The 26,198-nt window shown below is 34.9% G+C and overlaps 1 protein-coding gene across 7 annotated transcripts in view; it reads left to right on the plus strand.

Annotated features, from left to right (window-relative positions):
* Positions 1 to 26,198, plus strand: part of RASGRP3 (RAS guanyl releasing protein 3) — a 155,254-nt gene that overhangs the window by 17,691 nt on the left and 111,365 nt on the right. For 2 of the 7 annotated variants that reach the window (XM_007476064.3, XM_007476068.3), the window contains exon 1: positions 13,994 to 14,301. The exons of 2 other annotated variants lie outside the window; for them this stretch is intronic. The gene's annotated coding sequence lies outside the window, so the exon portion shown is untranslated. Of the gene's footprint in view, positions 1 to 4,942; positions 5,036 to 13,993; positions 14,302 to 26,198 lie in introns of those variants that run through there. 3 more of the 7 variants (XM_056813263.1, XM_056813265.1, XM_007476065.3) reach the window with 3 other exon arrangements.

Here is a 26,198-nt window from a genome sequence, read left to right on the forward strand (position 1 = left end):
AAGCACTTACTATGTGTTAAGTGCAGGGCATACAAAAAAAGACACAAGGCAGCCCCCACCCTAAGGGAGCTCTTAAGATAATAAAACATACCTTCTCCCTCACAGCAGAGATCAAGGTTTACCAGGACATATATATTCTATATACCATCAATCTTAGTCTTTATAGTGGTTTCAAATATTGATACTTAACTTTTTCTTGGTTATACTAAAAAATGTTGGACTTGGGAAAAACCTATGTTCGAATTGAACTGTGTGACCTTAGATGAGTTAATGAGTGTCCCTCAGCTATGGTTCCCTTATCTATGAAATGGGTATAATAATAGCTACAACTTCTCATAGTGATGTGAGAATCAAAAAGATATAATATATGTAAAACACTTTACAAACTTTAGTCACTGTTAGTTTTTAAGTATTATTCCATAAGTGCAGGGACTATTCGACTTTTTGTCTTTGTCTTTCCTAGTAGGCAATAAGTAAATGCATTGAATCTAATTGAAAATTATTGTTTAATTATGTGCCAGGCAATTCTAAATGTGTGCTTATGTCATTTTCAAGATGCTGCTTTGTGAGAAAATATTGTTTTGTTATTCTTGGCTTAAAGTACTTAGATACCAAGTTTTAAAATATTCAACATTTTTGCCACCCCCCAAAAAGGCAAGGGTGGCCTATCTAAATGGAAAAGTCTTCTAAATTTAGGCTATTCCTTTCTAATCCCATTTTCTACACAAAAAAGCAGATCAAAGATTTTCCTCTCTTCTCTACAACTTGTGCCCAGTAGAACAAGGCTGAGCGAATGGGGCTAATGCTACATCAATGGCCCATTATGTGTTATGTAGGCTCCTTCCAAAGGCAATTGTACTGCTCCTGAACCATATTCCTTCATACCAGAAAGTGATTTACTCATAGGTTTGATAAAACTTAGAGAATCAGTGACTCTTAAAGAAAATTACAGACATTAAGTAAAGCAATATTTCAGCATAACTCCTCCCTTTATTCCATTGTAGTTATTAGGTATATGTGGGATTAGAACACAGTGGAAGTTATGGCCCCAAGGGTGAATTTTAAAAATAAGTATTTTTTTTTAAAAAACAGTTTGTGTCCTTCAGTTTCCTTCCAACAGAAGACTCCAATGGGACAATTGTTGGGCTATTTATAGCAGGTGTTTTAAATACATTGGAACAATTGGGGAATAGTTTGTCTGCCAAAGGCATCCATGTTTTGTTTCCCTAAATCTGGTACCAGGGTCATGGGATCATAGGGTCAGAGACTCCGGTCTGGAAGGGATCTTAAAGGGCATCTGGTCCAATCTCCTCATTTTACAGATGAAGAAACTGAATTGCTGATCTGTTACCAGTTGATAGGGTTTGTGCACCAGGAGTTCCCTACAATTATGAAATCACAGGATTAGACCTCTTCCCCCTGCTTCCCTTTCCCTGCCTCAAAAAGTCCTTATAGAAAATGTATTAGTGGAATTTATAAGAAAACATTTCTAAAGCCCTTGCTTTAAGATAGCAATATTAAGCTCCTCTTGCAAACCCTGATTCTAATTTGTCTCTCCTCTGGTGGTTGATTTCCTTAATCATCAGTGTCTTTCCACAGTTATTTTGAATTCATTTTGTACATATTTGGTATGTGCCAATAGGCAACTCACTTAACCTCTTAATGTTCAATTCAAATCTAAGAAAATATTTTGTGGAAGATATCAATCTTCCCTAAAATAGCATTGTTGGAAGCAATTTCTTGACAAAGTTTTTAAATGAAGTCATAGACTCAGTTCCTCCCACTGCCTTCCTCCCTCTCTTGCTTCTCTTTCACTATATATATATATATATATATATATATATATATATATATACACGTAAATGTGTGTGTTTATATACCCATGAATGTAAATTATATATAATTATTATATACATATATTATATAGAGATATTACATGTATGTATATAATATTTAACAGAATACATGTTATTTCCCCATAGTAGAATATAAGATCTTCTTTAGTTATTAGACCTCTATGCTTCCTCAATTATATTATCATTATTCTATCTTTAAATTGTCGTTATATACTTATTTAAATTTGTCTTCCCCTCATAGAATCCTACTATAGAGATAATAAGTCAGTGAATAAACTTATTTATTTTTTAAACACCTATTACATGTTAAATTTCAGGGTTGTTGTGAGGTTTTAAAAATGAAATATTTGTAAGGGCTTTACAAATCAGGCACTAGATAAATTCTAGTTATTATTATTATTATTATATGATTAAGAAATGCTTAAAAAGATGAAAGAATAGTCCCACATCAGAATCAGAATAGCAGGCAAGATTGTGTTTGATTAGCATTGTGTTTTAAGGCATATACTCCTCTTTATACTGGACTGTTTTGCATCCCTCATAGTTTTGGACTCTAGATAGTATTGTGGATTTAAATGCCACAGGTCAGACAACAGCATAGGAATATGCAGAGGGAGCAGCTGGTCCTTTTTCTCACCAGTGAAATTGTGTCTCTTTTATTTTAGCATGAGTTTTTGATTCAAATCCCAGGCTCTGTTTCCTTAGTGATGTATCACATCAAATGTGCTCATGCAAAACCTTGACAGATCATTTATTCCTTGGCCAGATCTGCCTTTAAAGTTAATGAGATATTTGGATCATGCATTTAGTCTTTATGATTATGTAATTGTTGGGAACAAAAATAAAGCTCCAATTATAAATGTCCATGAAAATAATTAATACAGATTATAGGAACTGATTGTTAGTGTGCAACTTCCATTCCACAAATGAAACAAATTAAAATAAGTCAAACTATTGATTAAGAAGTACCGTATTTATTTAGAAATCCCCTCCACTAGGTTTTCCTCATATGTATTATGAGAAAAATTGGACAAAATGCTGCCTTTAGCAAATCTTTCCCCCAAACTCCATATCCTATTTTCCCCCTTTTGCATTCCCTAATAAGCAGCTGGGACCCAATTAATTCAAACAATGAATCCCCTGAGTAGGTCTCATTATCCCAATTCATATTGCATGTTTCCATTGGATTGGAATCAATGACCATATTTTATAAATTCCAATTTACAATAATGTAAAGTCAAAAACATGCAAACACTTTGGGAGATTAATTATTTATACTAATTGGGACCTAGTGATACTTACTCTAGCATAGTGCGTGGAAACCAGTAGGAACTTAATAAATATTTGTTTAATTGCATTGAACCCAGGAGAAAGAGAATAATATTGAATTTAAAATCCAAACCTGAAACTCGAAAGGAAATGAAATCTTAACTGTAAGCATCATCTTCTAATCATCTCTCCCTTGCTCTACTTCAAAAACAGAGATCCTCATACAACTTTAATATATAGACTCACTGTACACTTCAGGAACTCTAAGAATTTTTAAAGGAAAGAAATTATTTTAGAAGTTGATATTCCAATTAATTTCACCAGTTAATAGTATCTAAATTTTGTAAACATTGAGTAGAGAACTCTTCAGGTAAACACAGTAACCAAGGCAGTTGGTAATGGTAAATGTTAGTTTTGCCTAACTACATTTGCATTCAAATTCAGTTTTGGCTAGGTTTAAAAATACCTGAGTTAAGGTGTATGTTGTGTAATTAGAAAGATGAAGGTGAGAAATGAGCAAGAAAAGAAATCAAGAGAAAAATCAAATTCAGAAAGATAAAATTCAAGAAATATTCCAGTGATATAATTGAAGGGCAAATGAGAGAGGGAAAACAAAAGGGACACTGATACTGGGGTGTCTTTCTGATACCTGGACTGATCTTCCTCACACTTGAGAATATGATATATTCTGCCATTGAGTTGTGCCCAAGTAGCAAAGGTACATTAGATAACTCCAAATAGTTTTGCACTGACCCAAAAAGGTCTTATTTTATTCATCTTTCTCATTGTCTCATTTCTAGAAAGCTTCTAATTTACAAATGGCTTGTGCTTCTGACATTGTACCTCACTGTCTCAATCAAGAAGTATTTTTGGTATTACAGTGGATAAAGACTTAGATGTGGAGGCTGGAATGCCTGAGTTCAAATCCTGCCTCAGGTTCTTGCAAGTTTTGTGTCCTGAACAATGCACTTAGTCCCTTTCAACTTCAGTTTCCTCATCAGTAAAATGGGTATGATGAAAGAGCCTACTTTACAGAGTCATTGTGAGGATCAAAGGAAATATAGAACATGTTGCATAAAACTCTACCTCTTATTTTATCTAAGTGCCTAACAGGAGCTAAGAACCATTCTAAGTGCTTAGATACAAATTAAAAAAGAGACAATCCTTGCTTTCAAAGAGCTCACATTTCATGGGGAGAGAACACATGTATCATAAAAGTACAGTATATATAAAATGGGTATTTTCAAAATCTATTCAAAATAAACACAAAGTAATTTTTTTTTGTGACAGAAAGGAAGTTGGGTAGATAGTGCCAGCAGCTGGGAAGATGCTGAAAGGTCATATTTAAGCCATGGTAATTGAGCTGAGTCTTTAAAGACCAGAGGGATTCTAACAGGCAGAGGTGAGGAAAGGGAGAATTTTAGGCATGACAATTCATTTATGCAAAGGAATGGAGATGGTAGTGAAATTTTCAAGAGAGCAAGAGAGTTAATTTCCTAAATTGAAATATGCCTGAATAGGAAATAATATATAATAAACCTAGAAAGGTAGTTTAGGACAAGTGCCAAAACATATCTTAAGTGTCAAACTAATTTGTTTTTTTAATCCTATTGAAAAAAGATTATTGTTTGTTGTTTGTTTTCTGATATTTAATTTATGTATTAAGTTCTTACTATACTATATAAATGTCTTTAGTTAAGACCATAAATAGTAAATAGAATTGCATATTTAATTGATATTGAAGACATATTTTATATTGTGGTTTAAAATTATCTGGAGACTGTATTTTAATTTCATACTTTTTATTTGTTGAATAGGAAAAAAAGGGAGGGAGAGAGAGACAGAGAGACACAGAGAGACAGAGAAAGAGAAAGACAGAGACAGAGAGAGAGAGAGATTGAAAGCACAAGGTCAGATAACTCTTTTATTTTCCTCCCCAACAAGAAAATCTATCCAGCCCAGGGCTAGACTGTGTGCCCCACTGAGCCTGTGGTTTCAGGAAAAAAAGAAAATGCAACTTCCCTTTCCCTCCATCAATTTTTTTCCTTTGTTACTTTTCTAAAGCCTCTCTGATTGGAGGAATCAGACTTCAATTAAGACAAGAGGGGAGTCTTCCAGACCCCAGAAGAAACCACACAGCCTTTAGAATGGCTACAATGCATGTAGGTGTTTTCAAACATGGTAGACAAAAGGAATAGAGGACCCCACCCATGCCTCAAAGAGATATAATTTGAGCTTCAGCCCTAAGATCAATTTTTTTTTTTGCTTTAAAATTAAAAGGTGGTGTTGGGAGCCATAAAGGGGGTATGAATTAATATTAACTTTCTGCCTTATGTCCAATTATTTCAGATTATCTCTAGATCATCAGTTTCTTTTTTGATAGATTTGGAAACATGAGCAAAAATGCCTATGTAGGGATGTTGTTGATGTATGGCATTTTTTAAAGTATCTTATTCTGTATCTTATTCCTGTAACTCACGTTGTACTCCAAACTCAAGATCAAAATCTTTATTCATACAGTATTTTTCTTTTCCATACCATATTTCTATATTGCCAACTAATTGTTGTCTTGAAAATATGTGTAAAAAGTGGTTTACTTTTGTTTGTTTTCTGTATTTTCTGGGAAATTCTCTCCTTGATCAAATGGGAGAAATCCCCCCCAACTTTGTTTAAATTATAATTATTAATGTGATTTTGAAGGAGTTAATTCTCCTTTTCTAGGTCTCAGTTAATTTAATCTGCAATGGTGATAGTGATGACAATCATTGTGATCCTAAGATTTAGATCTAAAAGGAACTTGAAACAATATTCAATGTAATCTGATCATTTTATTTAAAAATTTTAAAAATTCTCTCTAAATTTGATAATAATCAATAAAAACAAATGTTCAATTTAGTAAATAAAAATACACTATCAAGCTGTATGACTATAAGTCTCCATTCATTTGTATTTTATTCAATTCTACATACTAATTTTAACTTGATATCAAAAAAGTTCTCATTTCTTTCCTCTCTTTGTCTGTCCATGCTTTTCATATTTTCTTAACTGCTCATAGTAAAGGAAGAGAGTCCATGTTTGTTTTCCAAGTTTCCTTATGGTTATTATTTTAAATTTTTTACATGTTTTATATTAAGGGGATAGAACTGGAGCAAGTCACACAACCATTATGACTGGGTACATTATAAATTCATGTTATTTAACTTGAACTGGGCCTTCATTGATGCAAGGCAAATCTTTTTTTCCTCTCTAATTGATTCCTTATCTCACATGCCTTAGAAGCTATTCCAAATATTCTCTACTCTTTGAAAGTCTTTCATATCTCCCTCTCCTAGTTTGGCAGAAGACCTCATCTCTTACTTTATTGCGAAAAATGAAGCTTTTAACATGAACTCCTTTAATCTCAAAACTCCTCTACACTATCACCCCACCTCCTCTCAGGCTCTGACAAAAGAGGTCCCTCTCATTGTCAAGGATAACTCATCCACATGTACTCTAGATCCCATGTTTTCTTATCTTCTCTGGCCTGTAGTAAATTCAACCATTTCCTTTCTTAATCTAATCTTCATCTTCTCCCTATCTACTACCTCCTTTTCTATTACTTCCAATAATGCCCAAATCTCCCTCATCCTTAAATAATATCCTTTTGACTGCAATATCCCTTCAAGCTATTATCCTATATCTTTTCTCTCCTTTCCCCCCTAAACTACAAGAAAAAGAAACTGTCCATATTTGATGCCTCTACTGTTTTTTCTCTTGCTAAATCCTCAACCTTTTGGAATCTGATTTCCAACATTATTATTCATGAAAACTTCTCTCTCTCCATAGTCATTAGTTATCTCTTATTCACTAAATCTGTTTGTCTTTTCTCAGTCTGCATACTTCTCAACATACCTACTTCATTTGACACTAATGACCATTCTTTCCTGCTGGAAACTCTCTCTTCTTTCTTGGGTCTATATGACACTGTTTGCTCTTGTTTCTCCTATCTAACCACTCCCTCTCAGTCTTCTATATTGGCTCAACATCCAGGTCATGCCCCCTAATATAAAACTTTTCCATGGGTCAGAATATTTCTCTGTACTCCTTCTCTGTGACCCTGTTAGCTCCTATATATTTAAATATTATCTCTATGCAGATGATTACATATCTACAAATCTTATCCCAAAAACTTTCCTGAGTTTCAGTCCTGTACCACCATGTACCACCAGGCTCATTAAACTTTTTGAAATGGATGTCCTGGAGATACTTGAAACTTATCATGACCTATATCAACCTCATTATATTTTCCTCAAAACCCATCCTCCTGAAGATAACACTATTCTCCAGTTTCCCCCATTTAAACCCCAGCATTGTGCTCAATTCATTTCCCCTCACTCCACATGTTCAATTATTTGACAGATTTTGCATTTTTACCACATCTCTAACAACTGGCCACTTTTTTCTACTTAAAAAGTCATCATATTAGTTCAGAACTTCATTACATGTCACATAAATTATTGTCAGAGACTCTTAATTAGTCTCTTTGTCCCAAGTCTCTCCCCTTCTCCAGTCTATTTTCCATATTGTTGCCAAAAAGATTTTTTTCTTAAACACAAATCTAGACTTGTGTTAACTCAGTCAACACTAGTAATTCTCTATTATCTGTATTTAACACTCAAAACTAGTTTTTTTTTAAATTGGGAAACACCAGACACTTTTTTTTCAAAATACAGGAGTAAATCAAATGAATGACCTTTTGTTACTATTATTTGTCATATTTCTATAAATATGAAAAATAAGAAAACAAGAGGCATAAATATCACCAGAGATGAAAAAATATTTCAGAAAAAAAATACTGGTAACAGGATATTTTACTTAGAAAACCCAGTAGACTCGGGAAAGTGACAAACTAAAACTGACACAATAACTTTAGGATGTAAGTAAGAGAATGTAAAATAAAATTAAAAAAAAACCATTAGCATTTCAAGATAGCCGAAATTACTGGAGCAAATAAAGGAATAGAAAGGCAAATAGACAAAATAGGTTAGAGTCAATTAATTTAGGCTTACTCAATGCTTATATAAATAAATTACAACATGCTCTTTAATTGCCCATGGTGAAGTCAAGCCAGTAAAAGAAACTCTAAATTAATTTACGGATATTTGTGTTATGACAGTCAAATAGGAAGATATTAGACAAAATAAGGTAAGCAAAATAATAGACAAAAATTCATTTGGAGAAATAAAAGGTCTAGAATCTCAAGGAAAACAATGAAAAAACAAGTTGGAATGAAGGAAGAGAATAGCACTTCCAGGACACAAATGATATTATAAACTTGTAAGCAATGAAATTATGTGATGTTGGTTAAAAAATAGAAAAGTAGATTAGAAAAGGCTAAATAAGGAAAAATTAGAACTAATCAACATAAGTAAACCAATTATAGAAAAACTCAACATAAATTACTTGAGAAAGAATTCCATATTTGATAAGAAATTCTGGAAAATTTGAAAGTCAGAAATTAAAGGTTAGAGAAATATCTTATACCACATACCACAATATTCTCAAATTTGACTCATGAACAAAATATTAAAGGTCATACCTCAAAAAATTAAAACTCTTACCCTGTATTTCTTAATCTTAACGCCTTTCCCCCAAATCTACCCCAATCTGTCCCATATATAGCTAATTTGTTCATAATGTTTTCATATTGCCTCCCTATTTGCTTATTCCTTCTCCTCATCTATTCTCTCCTCTCTTCTTCTTTCCTGTTCCCTTACTCCCAAATTGCCTATTCAATTTCCTAGAAAAATCTCTAACTCAACATGCCCCAAACTGAACTCATTTGTCTTTCCTCTAATATCCATCTCTCCTCCAAAATTTCCCCTTTCTGTCAGATACTCCTCATCCATTTAGTCTTCCAGGTTCTCAGTCTCAGCATGATCCTTAATTCCTCACTCTACATATTTAAACAATAAACAAATCTTTCCATGTCCATTCCCACAACATCTCTTGTCTCTTCTCTCTTGTCTCCATTCACTTTAATGTAAGATAACACTTTGACATAGCCATTTTTAAGAAAGAATTTTTACCATGGTATTTTTTTTCCACAATACTTTTCTCTCTTTTTTTAAATCCCGGGATCTTAAAAATATTATATTGATTTATTATAATCAATTCATTATTCTTCCTCCTCTTTCTTCCACCTTCATCTCATAAAAGTCAGTAATTTAGTAGTTAACCAAAATTATTCTATATCATTTTTATCATAATGACATTGAGACAGTGATTACAGTTGTAAAACATCTATTGATTAAAACATTTTGCTTAATGATTTGGGTCTCTTCCAGTGGCTCTATTCTTTGCTGGTTCTGTAAGTTAAAATTGCTCTAGACCTTGCTCAAATTCATTTCAATTTTTTAGTGTCCTTCTCGTGTCTAAAAAAAAATGCTTAGCTTTACTAGAATTTAATTTGATAGAAAATGTCTAATATCTCCTAATTTCTACTGTATCATTTTCTTCTGTTCATTGAATTTTCTCAGAGTAAAAATTGTGTGCTTTTGCTATGTGATTCCTCTCTTTTTTGGCTACTTAAAGATTATTATGTGCTCATTGCAGGCTTGAATCTTGATCAAGATAAGTCTGATTGAATTAGATTTTATGTTTGCTACTGATTGGAGTACTGTGAATTTGAAAAATTTGGAAAATTTCTAGGAAATTTTATATAGTTTCCTGAAATAGAGTAATTACATTCTGTATTTCACAGTTTATAAGAAGTTTGGTAGTTCTTAAATTTTGTGCCATTGTTCTGTCCTCCTGGGATGTCACTTTTGTCTTTAATTCTTCCAAATCTTTCTCAGTTGTATAATTTAGTGGAAAGAGTATTTAACTTGGAGTACAAGGAGACTGGTGTTCACATCCCTCCTATAAATTGTGTTATCCTGAGAAAGTTTCTTATTTTCCCTTAACTTCACTTTTCTGGTGTGAAAAATCAGAAGAATAATACCCGAAGAATCTATTTCATAGGGTAGTTGTGAGGATCAAATGAAATAATACATGTCAAATTCTTAAAGCATCATATAAATCTCAGTTACTGTTATTTTCATGGTAACCTCAGTCTCATCTTTTCTTATGGATTTCAAATAGAATTGGTTTGAGGACAAGTGACTACCCTGCTATTCTTTTATATTTAATGTTCTCCAGACTATTATGTAATTGGATAAAATGAATTTTAAAATAATTGAATGAAAATATTAGAATAAAGGCTAATTTTTGATTATTTTTTAAATTTACTATCATTGTTACACTTTTCTATCCAGGGAAACAATTTTTTAACCTGCCTGGGCCTTGATTTTCTCATCAGCACAAAAGAAAAGAAAAGAAAAAAGAAGGTTGGAGTAGATAGTTATGATTCTGGGCTTTACTGACAATTGTTTGCTTATATTTTTCAAAGGTTTTTTTAAACTGTTGAATTTTATCATCATCTTGAATGAATAAATGAAAGAATTCTACTTACTCTCTTACTTACTATGTGCTAGGCACTGTTCTAAGCACTGGTTATTCTTAATTTTAAGAAGCTTACATTCTAATAAATGGAGACAACACAGACAGGGGAGTGATGACTAGGGAAGGTTATTGTGACTACACAAGAACAGTGGACAACATTGACCTTTCCAGCAACAACAGGTATATTGATTTGATTATTCTTTCTATAAGAAGACATGGAAAAGGGGGAGGTAGGGAATGCACAGGCATTATTTTAGAAAGATGGCAGGCTTGATATATAATAAATACAATAAAGACAGTAGATTCTCACTAACTATGATGATACAGCTCTAAGACAGGAATTCTAATAGCAGCCAGTGTCACAGTATTCAGATGAGAGTGTAGAAAGATGATCAGAGTGAGTTTACTTAGTTGTATTAAATTTCTAATTTTTAATCTTATAAATTCTACAAAATTAATATATTTCATTTCTTCCATTGTATTAAATACTTTGTTGCATCAAATTTTTTGCTTTATTCGTCATGCTACTACCTGGGGTTGTTTCATTGTATTTTTCTTTTGTGATTTTTTTTCTTTTCTCTTAATACATATTAATAGGTACATATTCTTTTATTTTTTTAGTTGTAAGAACTAAAAGAAGAAATATTTATTTTAACAAATCACTCTGCACAATGCCTAGCACATAGTAGGTGCTATATACATGCTTATTCTTTTCCCTTTCCCTTCCTCTTTTTTTAAAATTAATTTATTAAGTCAATTTAGAACATTATTCCTTGGTTACAAGAATCATATTATTTCCCTCCCTTCCCTCCCTCCACCATTCTCATAGCTGATGCACAATTCCACTGGGTATTATTATATGTGTCCTTGATCAGAACCTATTTCCATGTTGTTGGTGTTTGCACTAGGATGTTCATTTATAGTCTACATCCCCAGCCATATCCCCTCGACCCATGTGATCAAGCAATTGTTTTTCTTCTGTGTTTCTGCTCCCACAGTGTTTCCTCTGAATGTGGAGTGTTTTTTCTCGTAGATCCCTCCACATTGTTCAGGATCACTGCATTGCCACTAATGGAGAAGTCCATTACATTCGACTGAGGTACATATTAGATAGGCACTCTGTTCATTTCTTAGAGTAATTATTTTTTTTAGTTTTCTGATAATTTTCTTTCTTTGGGACATTATTTTATTTGAGGGGCTATTGAGAAGTCAAAATCTCTTGTATCTTTAGTATTTCCATCTGCAACTCCCAATACTTTTATTTTACTGGTGAGAAAAAATGAGACTTTCTAGGTTACATTATTTGCTCAAGGTCAAACAATGAATGAGTGACAGAGCTAGGATTTGAAATTATAACTTTTGATTTCAGACCAATGCTTCCTCTGCTGAGTTACTGTGGCTCCTATAAATCTTTCTGATAATTAGAGGACCTGAAAACAAATCTTGGCTCTTATTTTAAGATAATCTTAGGTTCCTTAATTATAAGACAATGAAACCTTAGGTACTGTCCAACTCTAATTTTGTGATCTCGTGAACTCCAAATTGTGTTTTTTTTTTTCTTTCACTATATGATGTTGTAATAACAACATGTATACATGTATATATAGACACACATCAATTTGATATTTGCATTTGCAAAGCATTTTCTGAAAAACAGTTTTGACTAATAATATTTAAAGGCCCTTTGACTTTACAACAGTGAGAGGAACGTGCTATTAGTATTTTCACTTTACAGATTAAGAAACTGAGGCAGATAGTGGTTAAGGCACTCACCCAGGGAGGCTGGGCTCAACCTAGAAAGCATCTGGATTAGAATTTGAACTCAGGTCTTCCTGCTTCAAAGTCCAGCATTCTATCTACTGTGTTCCCCAGCTGCCGCCATACAAATAGACATTTTCCTAACAATTAAAGCAGCAGAAAATGAAATGGGCTGCTTGGAGGTTCCTGGTTAGGGTCTCACTAGATAGTGCTAAAAGCTGGATAATCCTTCTAAAATAAGCTGTAGAAGGGTTTCTTGTTAACGCCAACACAATTGTGATTGAAGTTTCATTTTGGAGCATCTGAGATTTTGCCCAATACTTAGTGTCCACCACTCTTACCCTCAGTGAAAATCAGTTTACACTAGAGGTTGAGTTTAACAAGGAGGCTTTTTGAATAGATATAGTCATTTGTGGCTTGGTTAGGAGAATGAGCCTAGGGATAGTAGGCTGCCTTCTACTATTAAACCTCAGGGGGCAGTAGTGCATCCTTCAAGGGTATAGGAGAGGAAAGGCAAAGGGGAATTAAATTCTGTTTTTCACATCAGTGCATAGCCTGGTCACTTCATCCAACTGTTTTTCTCCCTCCACTATCCAACACAGACATAGACACAGAGACACACGGCCACGCGCGCGGACACACACACACACGCACGCGCACACACACACAATTTGCAGATCATTCCCGGGAAATCTTTATACTACCAAATACCACTTCCACCCGATATTGTCCTTTGTCCTTCGGAGAAATCCTAACTTTCCTTTTTCCAGCATCCCGTCCCTCTTGCCCATGCCTTATCTTCCTCTTGCATAAGAGCAAAGAACATCTTCAAGTCTAGGTGTCCTCGTGCCCACAATTCTTACACTCCTTTGGAGCAGTGGGGTGTGCAACTCTATTGTTTTTGTTTTGCTTTGTTTTGTTTTCACTTCCAGAAGAGCTTTCTTATACAAACCTTTAGAGAGAAAAGAGTCAACGAAGTTGGTCTTAAACTCGTATGGCACCATCGAAGTAAAACCGGAAGGACTTTCAGACACCACGTGATCCATATCCTTCATTTTACACATCTGGGAACAGAGGTCCAGAGGGGTAAAATGATGTGTACAAGGTCACACAGGGACCAAGTGACAGAGCATGAATTGGTGCCTGGCAAAGGTAGAAAACTGATCTGGACACTCTTTTCTGACTTGAAAGCTACTGTTCTTTCCTCTTCAATGGCCTGGGTTCGAGTTCTGGACTTCTGCAAGCAGGAAACCTCTATCCAAACTGGGACGCTAGGAAGTGGATCGATTAAATCAGACGCAAAGAGGCAGATTTTTATTATTTGGGGTGTTGAGGAAAGAGAATAAGAAAATACTTCTGCTTTTATCTAGAACAGAAATTTGCATTTTGCCTGCCTTCTTGACAAAAGTCCCCAAATGTGCTCCGATATGGTGAGCGCAGTGAGAAACTCTTCATTTTCCTGCACTGCCCCACCCCCAGCCCTCCACCATTATCAGACTTCAAGCCATTCCACTTGGCACACACTCAATTAACTTTCCATTTTCAGTGGCCCTGCCCTACATGATGACTTATCAGCTGTTTGGTGCTTGTCACTAAAAGAAGCTGGGATTGGTGAGAGGGAAGGGGTTGGGGGGGGGGGGGCGGGGGAGATTGAAGAGGAGAAGCAAGCTGTGGAATGCTTTCCTCTGTTCTTGTGAAATACCAAAGCCAACCCATGTGTTAGCTAAAGGTTTTCTAATAAGGAGAATAATGAAGTTCAGTTTCTGACCTCCTGGCACGACGGCCGTGTTTATCAGAGGGGGCATGTGACTCGTTAAGACACACAGCCTGGACTTGAAGGAAACAGCTGTTCGTTCACTTCATGCTTTAGCACTTGGCAACTAGACAAGAAAGGGTGATATCTGTGTGGAATACCTCTGCAGATGGTCTCTAGTAAGTAAGTAATTGGAGATTTTGTCTTGTTTTTCTGCAAGCCACCAATGGTTTCTCTTTATTATTTTTTTTTCTTTCTACTTCACGATATTTGGAGAGTGACAGAAAGATTTGATCTGTCCCTGGGATTTATGTGCACTTGTATTTTTAATGGCATTCTTAACCTGTCTTCTGGTTTGAACTATACCAATCTGCCTCTCCATGCTTTATTTATTTTGATTAATATCATTTTCTCTATTTGGGGAAATGAATAGACTATGTTGTTTAAGCCCAATTACAAGAAGCAGGATAGTCTGTTGACAAAGAGTAGGGTTGTTTCTTCTTCTTCCCCCCCTCCCCCGTCCCATCCCTTCTTTGGATTCTTGGGCTTAGTTGTAAATTCTGGGTCATGCTGTGAAATGGTAGATAATTTACTGAGGTGCACTGAGTGAAGACGGTTGACTTCAAAAAGTTTGCCACAGGAAAGAAAACCTGGAAAGGTGATCCAGGCAAGTTTAGCTTCATTCCTGTGAAAGGTTTGAAGAGTTTCTTTTCCAAATGCTAAAGAATAACAATTGATTTAACCAGGCAGGAAAACAAACAAACAAACAACAAAACAAAACATGCTAGTAGAAAAGAAGAGGAAAGCCAGGAAGTCATGGTATTGATAATGTGCAGTTAAGTACATAGGTAACCATCTGACAGATGTTGCTGCATGGAGATTGTCTAGTAGAAACTGCCTTCATTGAACTAATTCTGCTTTGTTTAGCTTGGAATCAGAGCCTTAAGATGTCACAGAGCTTCTTCCTTTAGAGTGGAGTGACAGAGTCAAAAAGGTGGCTTTTTGTTTTGTTTTTTGGTAATACTCAAGGTTTTCCTTCATCTTCTGAAAACTTGAGCCCCAGAAAGTCTACATATAGCTTATTAATGTCATATGTGTACTTGATGACAACATAGTAAAAGGACTGATCTGTCCACCAGACTCTTTCATCAATAGTAAGATGTGCCCTTTTGGGAGATGTAAAGAGCAGAAGCCATTCTGGAAACAAGACATTAGTTATGGGCTTTACCCTTTCTAGCGTTCTGACCACACATAATGCATAAAAGGAGAGGTAAAGTGGAGGTTAGAGGAAAAGGAAGATTGTTGAGAATGACACAGAACCACTTGAAGTAGCAGTGTGTCCTGAATCAGGCAGAGTGCTGCAGAGTGATAACCAAATGCTTCTTGGCTACTTCCTTGCTTTTATTTATCTCCAAAGAGTCAATGTCCGGCAGTAAATTCTTGACCTCCACTTAGGTTTTGTGTTTCTGCATTGCATGGATGTTTTAATTCTGAGTAAAGTTGCTTCTGGAAGTCTTTGCTTTTATTAGGATTCTGAATAAAGTGTGTAAGATTTGGTGTCAGAGGTCCGGTATCCAATTGCTTGCTGCCTGTTGATCACCTATGAGATCTTAGCCAAGTAAATAATCTATTATTTTTTTTAATTTATGTTATATGAAGAAATTGGACTAGATGTTCCCTTTAAGCTCAAAATCCATGATTCTATTATCTCATTTCCAGGGATGATCTAATGAATTTTCAAACATGGATGACATCTCATCTTTTTTCCCTCTTTTCCACTGCTGTTTCCCATAATTCTTCACCTTTTTTTGTATACCCTTATTTCCTCAATCCACATCTTTTCTTTTTCTTGATGATAATAATCACACATTTTGTTTAGCACTTTACAACGTACTTTACATGCATTCAATTAATATAATACTATGAGATGAGCGGCCCTACTTAGAACTGGAAAGGACTTCAGAGATCATTCAGTTCAACATATTCATTTTCTAGATAAGATCCAGAGAATTTAATGACTTGCCTAGGATCACACAAATAAGAATAGAAACAGATCCTAGGACTCCATATCCAAATATCCAATTGTTAATCCCCACCCCCTAGTTTTACAGATAAGAAAATAGGCTCAGAGAAGTGAAGTCATCCAGGGTCATATAGCTATTGAGTAGTGAAGTGAATACTCAAAGCTAAGCCTTGTATTTAGTGTCAGGAGATGACAGCTTCATGTTTTGCATTAAATACTTATTAGCTGTGTGATAATAAGCAGGTCATCTCACTTCTGGGGGCCCAAGTTTCCTCATCTTTAAAAATGGGTTCAATAATACACTATTTACTTATGGAGTTGTTTGGAGGAAAGGAATCATAGATATAGAGCTAGAAGAAACCTTAGAGATCACCTAGTTCAACTTCCCCATTTTATACATAAGGAAACTGAGATCCAGAGAGGCTGAGTGACTTGCTCAGGGTCACACAGTTATTTAGTGGCAGAGCTCAGATATGAACTCAGTTTCTCTAATTCAAAATTCATCATTCTTTACCTACTGTTTTTGCATAACTTAAAACATGTTATGATTTGGGGTCATAATTTTTCTTTTAGTTCCAATTTCAGATCTTGTTCCATTATATTCTTTTCATATACCTCTACATATATAGAGAATAAATTAATATTGCCTAGGTAATACTATATTTTCTTGTCACAAAAAGCCTCCCCGACTTACTTGATACCTGAAATATCAATAAGGAAAACCTAATTTCCCTTGCCTGCAGAGTCACCTTGAAGAGTTCCATGAAAGAAACCATTCTGGATGTGTACAAGTGACAAATGATTGGTATGACAGCCTCAAGAAAGTTATCTTTTTTTCCATTAAATTCTTGGGAGAAACATTGAATGTGGTAGCATTGGGGAAAATGTTTCCAAGTTTTCCATTGTTGAGCTGTTAACTTGTACCATTTATGAGAGGCTCTTTGGTCAGTCTATATAAATGCATGCTTCAGTGATATCCTTTATCTGAATGGTGGACTGTATTAAAGCATACATGGATCTATAGATGGGTAACTTTTTCACTGCCTAGAGGCTATAAGTTAGAATTTCTGTCAAATTGTCTTACCAGTAGTTCTCTGGATAAGTCACCATGATTAAAATGTTTGAAGAAGATTCTAAATCTTCAATACTTTCTCTAGATGGATATCATAGTGTAATTATGCTACTGTATTTAAAGAGACAAAATTGTTCACTAATCTGATAACATTTTGATTGAAATAATAGCCTTCCTTGAGTTTATATATTATGGTATATTTTATTGAATAGATATTTCTGTTTTATTCAATTAATAAACATTGCTTAAGCACTTACCATGTACAAAGTTTTGTTTAATAATCTGGGATGGAGGCAAAGATAAGATGCGGCCCTTGTTCTCAAGGAATTCATAGTCTAATAGGGGGAGTTAGGCAATTTAAATAACTTGTTAGATCTATGACTCAAAGATATGGGTACTCCTTGTTATGATACAATCCTGTGTTTCTTTGTCCAGATCATCTCATAAATCTCCACAAAGGTTCCACTCATCATTCTTGGGGAGAGTGAGAAGTGATATTCTTCTGTACCTCTTAACACTGAATGGATGTAAGTGGAGCATAGGGGCTACTCATTGGTTATTCCATCCTATTGCCATGTAATTGGCTAACCCCCTTTTCCAGTTATACACCTCTCTAATGGAATCCTTTGTCTCCTATATATGTAATATGCACAAATCAATAGTTTCAATTTTTCTGCCTCTGGGCATCTTAACTGGCTGTTCCCCAGGCCTTGAATACTCTCTCTCTTCATCTCAGACTTCTAGATTCCCTGGCTTCCTTCAAGTCCCTTCTAAAACTTCATCTCTTTAAGATCCTCTTCCCTTTTCCCCTTAATTGTATTGCCTTCTCTCTACTGATTATCTCCAACTTAGTCTCTATGTAAGCTGTTTGCACATATTTGTTGGCCTGTTGTCTCCCTCATTAGACAGTGAGTGAGTTCTTTGAGAAACTGAACTTTCTTTTGTACCTTTATACTTTGTATTTATGTGCCTGGCACATAATAGTTCACTAAATATAGATTGACTAAGTGAACAGGAAAGCTACCAGTGGAGAAGTGTGTAGAATCTGAGAAAGGAAAGATAATTTCCAAACTTTTGTGACGTAAGGATAACTTCACTTATGCAGAAAGTGACATTAAATTTGGCCCTATTATGCAATCTTGACATGCTACTTAATTAGCAAGCATTTATGCATACAAGTGACAAATGATTGGTATTTATTATATGCCAGACACCAATGTGCTTGGTGCATAAATAACAATGAGAACATTAGATACATTTAATAACAACAATAGCTAGAATTTCTATAATTGTATAGTTATTTTATATATAATCCTATAGTTATTTTAGGATTTGCATCATACTTTGTGAATATTATTTTATCCTCACAACAATCCTGGGAGGTGGGGACTACTTTTATACTCATTTTACAGTTGAGGAAACTGAGGAAGATAGAGGTTAAATGATGTCAAAATTATTTTTAAAAACCTACATGCATTCTATTTCAGACTTGGGTCACACAACAAGTTAAGTGCTTGAAGGTGGATTTAAATTCCAGATGCAATGACAATTTTTTTTATGTTGTGACTAATTGCTTCTGACATTACTAGAATCTTCTGCCTCTTCTCTGTCTCTTAGAATTTCTGTCTTCTTTAAAGATTCATCTCAGACACCCCCTTCAGCAAAAGGCTTTTCCTGGTGTTTCTGCTCACCCAGATGATAGTGCCTTCCTCTCTGAGGTTATCTTCCATCTATTCTTTAAGTCTATATCTATTTATGCATTATCTCCTATTAAAATGAAAGCTCCTTAAGGGTAGGACTGTTTTTGTTTTGATTTATATCCCTAGCACTAAGCACATTGGGACTTGGAATATAATAAATACTTCATAAATGTTTGCTAGAGGTGGGACCTTCTCAATAAAGATAAGACAGAGAAAGAGCAAAAAAGTTTTAACAGGAGTATTCAGGTTTAAAGCTGGAATGGGGGCTAGAGATCAACTAGTTCATTCTACTCAGATAAGCCTACTGAGTACCAATAGTAATGGGAGGGGATGGGTAATATGCATTTATTTTTTCTTTTTAGTTTTTTAATTATAAAGATTTTTATTTTATCAATTATATGTAATAATAAATTTCCACATAAGTTTCCTGAAGTTGTATTGTCTAAATTGTCTTCTTACTACCCATTCCTCTCCCCTCCCATTGCTGGCAATCAATTTGATCCAGGTTATGCAAATATTATCAAGAACATGCATTTATTAAGTGCCTGCTATATGTCAAGTACTGTGCTAAGTACCTTGAGGACAGGAACTATTTTTGCCTTTCTTTTTGTATCCCCAGTGCTTACACATAGTACATGTTTTAAAAATCTTGACTGATTGGTAAACACTTTGCAAATGTTATCTCTTTTGATGAAGTAAGAAAAAGAACATCCATAAGACCATACAGCTAATTGGTGACAATGGTAGAACTAGAACTTTTCTCCTCTGATTCCTACCATATCATAGAATACTATTTTATGTAGTAAATGCAATTTGTTATTTTTTGCAACTTTCCTGACATTTTCTATTCTAGATAGGCATTTTATATAGGCAAGAAGAATAAAGGTATTGGATAAGAGAATCCCTTAGGATAATGGGATCACAGATTTATTTTAGAAGAGACATTTGATATAAGCTGAAGCGTGCCCAGTGAAGAACAATCAGAATGGGGAAATTTATATCATCTGAGGAAAGGTTTAAGGAAATAGAAGTTTGAAACTTGGAGAAAAATAAGGTCCAAAGAGGATTTGTGGTAGCTGTCACCAAGATTTTGAAAGGCCATCTTATGGAGGAATATTAGACTTGTTCTGCAGGGAGCAGAGCCAGAAGGAAATGGGTGGTATTTTCAAATGGGGAAAATCTGGGCTTGATATATCTACAAAGTGCAACTATAATCTGTTATCATTGTACAATGGATGTAATCCTGGGTTCTAAAAGCTTATGCCAGCAAAGCAGCAGAAAGCAATTTTTGCCATTAGAAAGGCGTTGATTATGGTCCCAGAAACAGACTATCAACTTTTGTAGGAGCAGCCTAACTCATCATGGAGAGGCAGACTACTAAAATTACAAAATGACGCTCTGACCTCTGAAATATACTCATATTTCTTCAAGGACAGTGGGTAGATGGTAGAAATGAGAGTGCAAAAAAAATCACATTGCTTTAATATTATTCATAAATAGCTATTGGAATTCTAAATGATTGAGATCCTTTTTCAATTGACAATTGAGGGGCAGAATCCAGTAGGAATTGAATTTTATCAATATTGACATTCTTACCATGAATAAAACCAGAAGAAGGAAATGGTCACTAAGCAAAAAAATGGTTGGCAGTTTCTTGGAGAAGCAAAGAAAGCAATATCTCTTCAGGGTACGTTTTTTATCATGTAACCAAAGACAACAAGTAATGTCATTTCATGAGACATTTTATCAATTCATTCTGCAATACTTGGGATAAAAGAAGAGTTACCTTAAAAACACAGGCATCTCTTCTATTAGGTGTATGGAACCTCCCTTGATCTGGAATATCCTTGTAAAATTTTTTGGCTTTCCCTCATACCAGAAAATGAATCTAATTTTTTTCTTTTTCTTTTAGGGCGTGTTTAAAGTACCTTATTGTAAAATTTGGATTTAGCCAGAAAACTATGCATACTCTATGAATACCACTACTGTTTATTTTATTTTTTTTAGAATATTTTCCCATGGTTACATGATTCATGGTGCTCCCCACTCCCACTCTTTCCGCCCCCCTCCCAAATACTACAAGCAGTTCCATTGTTAAAAACCCATTCCATGTTATTCATATTTGCAGTAGAGTGATCCTTTAACATTAAAACCCCAATCATATCCCTATCTTACTATGTGATTGATCACATATTTTTCTAATGCATTTCAGTTTCCACAGTTCTTTCTCTGGATGTGGGCAGTATTGTTTCTCACAGGTTCCTCTGGATTGTCCTGGATCATTGCATTGCTTCTAGTAGAGAAGTCCATTACATTGAATTGTGCCACAATGTATCAGTCTCTGTGTACAATGTTCTCCTGGTTCTGTTCCTCTCACTCTGCATCAATTCTTGGAGGTCATTCCAGTTCACATGGAATTCTTACAGTTCATTATTCTTTTCAGCACAATAGTATTCTATCACCATTAGATAACACAATTTGTTCAGCCATTCCCTAATCGATGGACACCCCCTCATTTTCCAGTTTTTTGCTACCACAAAGAGCACAGCTATAAATATTTTTGTACAAGTCTTTTTCCTTATTATCTCTTTGTGTTATAAACTCAGCAGTGGTATGACTGGATCAAAGAGGAGGCATTCCTTTAAAGTCCTTTAGGCATAGTTCCAAATTATCCTCCATAATAGTTGGACCAATTCACAACTCCAGCAGCAGTAGAAATAGGCCATTTATTAATGAAATCAAATACCATAAAGGACTATGAACAGGATGATTTCAAAAAAATCTGGAAAGACTTGTATGAACTGATACAAAGTAAAGTGAGTAGAACCAGTATACCATATAAAACGAATACAGTAATAGAAATTATTATACAATGATCAGCTGTGAAGGACTAAAAGTCAATATGCAGCTGGCAGGGATATGTTTATTTTCTTTTTTGTTTTTAAACCTTTACCTTCCATCTTAGAAGAACCATTGTGGCTAGACAATTGGGTTTAAGTGGCTTGCCCAGACTCAGATAGGAAGTGTCTGAGACCAGCTTTGAATCTAGGTCCTTTTGATTCTAGGCTTAGCTCTCCAACCACTGTGTTACCTAACTTCCAAGGATCTGTTTCTCTTTGAGTTTTTATTACTGTTCTAGCTTGTTCCTCCCAATTTTTTTTCATTTGCACATTTGGGCATCCCCTTTCTGTCTTTATTCCAGTCATTGATAAAATCATTTAATAGCACAGGGCCATGAAAACATCTTTATGATACTTCACTGGGGACTGCCAGCAGTGTTAACATTGAACTATTAGCACCTGTTCTCTGGTTCCAATTTATGCAATTAGTTTTGAATACATCTAATTGTATTATGTTCTAGTGTACATCTTTTCATCTCCACCAAAATAATATGAGATCCATTTTCGAAGGTTTTGCTAAAATCTAGATACTCTATTGCATTGCCCTCAGCTATTAGTTTATTAGTCTTGTCAAAAAAAGATGAGATTAATTTAGAGTGCTCAAACTTGTTCTTTTTAAACATCATTTTCAATCCTAGAAGTTCACAACCATATCTATCATGACCTGTTCTTGAGGTTTCACCAGAATCAAAGCAAAGCTCAATAATTTATAGTTTACTGACTCTTCCCTTTTTTTGAACATAAGGACAGTTACTTTTTTTCCATTTTATGCCACTCTATTGTTTTCCATAATCCTTCAAATGTTATATTGGCTCAGCAATCATATTCCATCTGTGCATTCTCTAATTCAATAAGAAATTATTCAGAATCTATTCTGGAGAAAGGGAGATTATAGACTAGTGTGATTATTAAAATGAGAATCATTTTCTACTGTGCTTGTTAAGCATTAATTTCCTTTGGAAAGTCACCTGCCAAGAACTCACAGGACATGATCTGGTGTATTCACTGAAAATTGCTTTTTCAGTCTCTTTTCTTTGATAACAGTCCAGCTCATTGTGTGGTGACATTGTCAGGACATGACCAAAGTCATGAAAAGTGACAGTGACTAGTATTACCTTGCACCTGCACATTATGTTGTTCAAAGCTGGGTGGCAAGAGAAATATTTATGGATGCCTGATCAGTATCATTTGACTGCTATTCTATAGTTATGTTATAGTATAAAGTAGGCATTTTAAGTATGAAAGGTGAATTATTTTAATTAAAAATTTTTAAAAGGGAAAACAAAATTGTTTATTCAGTGGTAAACTAGTCCCAGAGTTGCTTTGTCTATGGTATAATCTGAATTTCTTGTTTTATCCTGATAGGTGGAAGGCAAAATAAAGGAGGAATAATGGTGATCTTTTGCTGCTAGATGCCCATCATCATGCTCTAGCATCCTGAGAATTTGATGGCCTCATAGGAATTGTCTCTAACCTTGGTGGCATTAATATTGATGAAGAATTTAAATTAACCAATACATTATTTAAACTATGAAGTGTCTGATAATCCCAATAAATCTGGATCCACTTCCCCCATTCTAATTAGATGGATATCTCCCTTCCTTTTAAAAAGTATAACTTTTTCTTAATGAAATAATGTCTTACATTATGTCAATTTGGTTTGCGTATGTGGAATCTGGTCATTTAAAGACATGTCTTTAAGCTCATAAAGATATCAGCAACATAAGTTGCTCATGATTACATTGATTTGCTGCTGCTGAGAATTATTGAGATTTTAAATTTTAATGTCAATCACTGAAATAAATCTAGTATAGTTAATTCTCCATTATCTATGTTACAGGAGAAAACAAATTTGGAAAAATGAAAAATACAGAAAATTTTCTGTCCTTTTTATTACTCAGTAGACATGAAAATTTCTAGAATGTAATCCTATTTGAATTAATGTTGGCAATTTGGCTTTAGTGGAAAATACACTGGACTGGGAATCAGGTAAGACCTAGATTTGATCTTGTCCCAACTAACTCCCTTTGTGACCTTAAACAAATCACTTAGACTGCTGGGGTCTCAGTTTTCTCATCCATATCAATCAAATGATAAAATCTATTCTATACGTGCTATAGGCAACAGACATATAAATATATACACAATATGTATGAAGAGAAGAAATACAAAGGAATTAAATGCAAGGAAGTTTGAAAGGAAAGCTACTAGCATTTGAGAGAATAGGACTAGAAGCCATTTCTGGTCCATAATAGTTACAGATGTATGATACTATGAGCTTACAGATCCGCCCCCTAAATGTATTAGTTATCTGACTCCAGGCAGTAACCATACCTTTCCAAACCTCAGATTCTTCCTTTTGAAGTTATGATAATATTTACTTTGACTTATTTCAAAGGATGGTTATTAGAAAAAACTTCTTGTGATTCATTTGTATCTGACTCTTTATTGACGCCACTTGGGGTATTCTTGACAAAGATATTGGAGTGGTTTTCCATTTCCTTCTCTAGCTCATTTTCTAGATAAGGAAACTAAGGCAGGTTTAAAAGTTAAGGCAGAGGTTGCCCAGAATTATACAGCTAGTAAGGACACAAGGCCAGATTTGAACTCAGAAAGATGAGTCTTTCTAATTCCAGGTCTAGCCCTCTAATTGCCCTTGGGAATAAAAAGTGTTTATAATTATTTGATTAATTTTTTTCTTCTGGAGTTCAAGAGTACTTAGTTCATTACATGAGAACTAAAGACTAACTAAAAAAAAAAAAGAACTGCAATGGTCCCTATATTTAGTTTTGGAAAATTTAGATCATGAATCCAGTTACTCTTAATTCTTTTCTAGTGTGGTATGTTTCAGTCAAATCCAACTTGCTCTTCCTTGAGAGTGGCTCCTATTTTCTACCTTAGTGCCTTTGAATAAACTGTCCTCCATGTCTGGGGGGTGCTTCATCCTAAATTCCATTTCTTATAATTCCTAATTTTTACGAGGATCATCTCATGTGCCATTTGACATCTTTATTAATTCCCTTTAGTTATTAGTGCATGTTCCTCCTGCTCAAATAATCATTTATATTTTTATGTATCTAGATGCATATCCTCTTTTGACTTAGAATATAAATTCATTTAGGGATGGGGCTATTATTTTGTGTTTGTCTCCCCAGTGCTTCACACAATACTTTGCTAATATTATGTGCTTAAAAATGCTTCTTGATAGGATAAATTCTTCTGGATAGGATTGGGTTAGACTAATTTTGGATTCTGAGCTATTTTAAGTTCTGTTGTTTGTATGTGTTTTAAGCTGTGTATAATTTACCCATGGAATACATACCATTCAAAATAACAAGAATGAACAGGAAGTTTTAGAGCAGCATTTTATAGCTGGGTCTGAGGCTTCCCTGGAAAATGCCACTAAAGTATTTTATATTTATGCATGCTCTCTCTCTCTCTCTCTCTCTCTCTCTCTCTCTCTCTCTCTCTCTCTCTCTCTCTCTCTCTCTCTCTCTCTCTCTCACTCTAGTTGCCTGTCATTTACAAAGTATTTTCCTTCTGCAGCTGTTATTTTGTCTAGCTTTGGTTTGCTTCTAGGTACATTACCCATTGCTTTAACCTACCATAAGGCATGTTTGTCATGTGATATGTGTACAAACTTTTCTTGGGTTATTTCACTGATTTAATTAAGACCCACACATGCACATTCTCCTCATCCCACTGGAAGATATTAATAGAATCAGGGAAACATCTAAGGACCCTGTGGATGAAGATAGTTATAAGCAATTTATAGCCAGGGCAACCTTGCTCTCAGCCCTCCCAGAAGGAGCTCATTTAAGTCTGTATCACAAACATTTTGTTTTTCATCTTTATGCTGTGCACATCTGGCAGGAGTGCCCTCAGGGACTACTAGGGGAGCAGGCCGCTAGCCCTGTCTGACATTGTAAAATCTCCAGGGAATGGCATGCATGAAAAGTGCCCTGACTACTAGGTCTGGTTGACAAACCAGCACTGACAGCTTGCTAAGAATTCAGTATCATCCTTATAAGAAGTGACACAATATTGACATGAAGAGGGACATCCATGCCCTCTGTAGCATTGACCTTGGTGTCATTGTCAGAGAAGAGCTGGACCTGATGCAAGGCAAGAATTCTTATATTGTTCCACACTGTGTTTTAAGTCTTGTAGTGAAGATTTCTCTGCAGACCACTGAGATGGACTTCTTTTTTTTTGAAGCTGCATACATACAAGCTGATTTAGGCTTTTGTGTCCTACACTGCTCATGCCCAAGGCTCTGTCATTTATAGGCATAAGTAAGAGAAATAAGAGCAAAAGCTGATTTACTTAACTCTATAAGGTTTGCCAAACATTTACACACACACACACACACACACACACACACA

The sequence above is a fragment of the Monodelphis domestica genome, chromosome 1 (genome assembly GCF_027887165.1).
Source record: "Monodelphis domestica isolate mMonDom1 chromosome 1, mMonDom1.pri, whole genome shotgun sequence".
NCBI classification, from domain to species: domain Eukaryota; kingdom Metazoa; phylum Chordata; class Mammalia; order Didelphimorphia; family Didelphidae; genus Monodelphis; species Monodelphis domestica.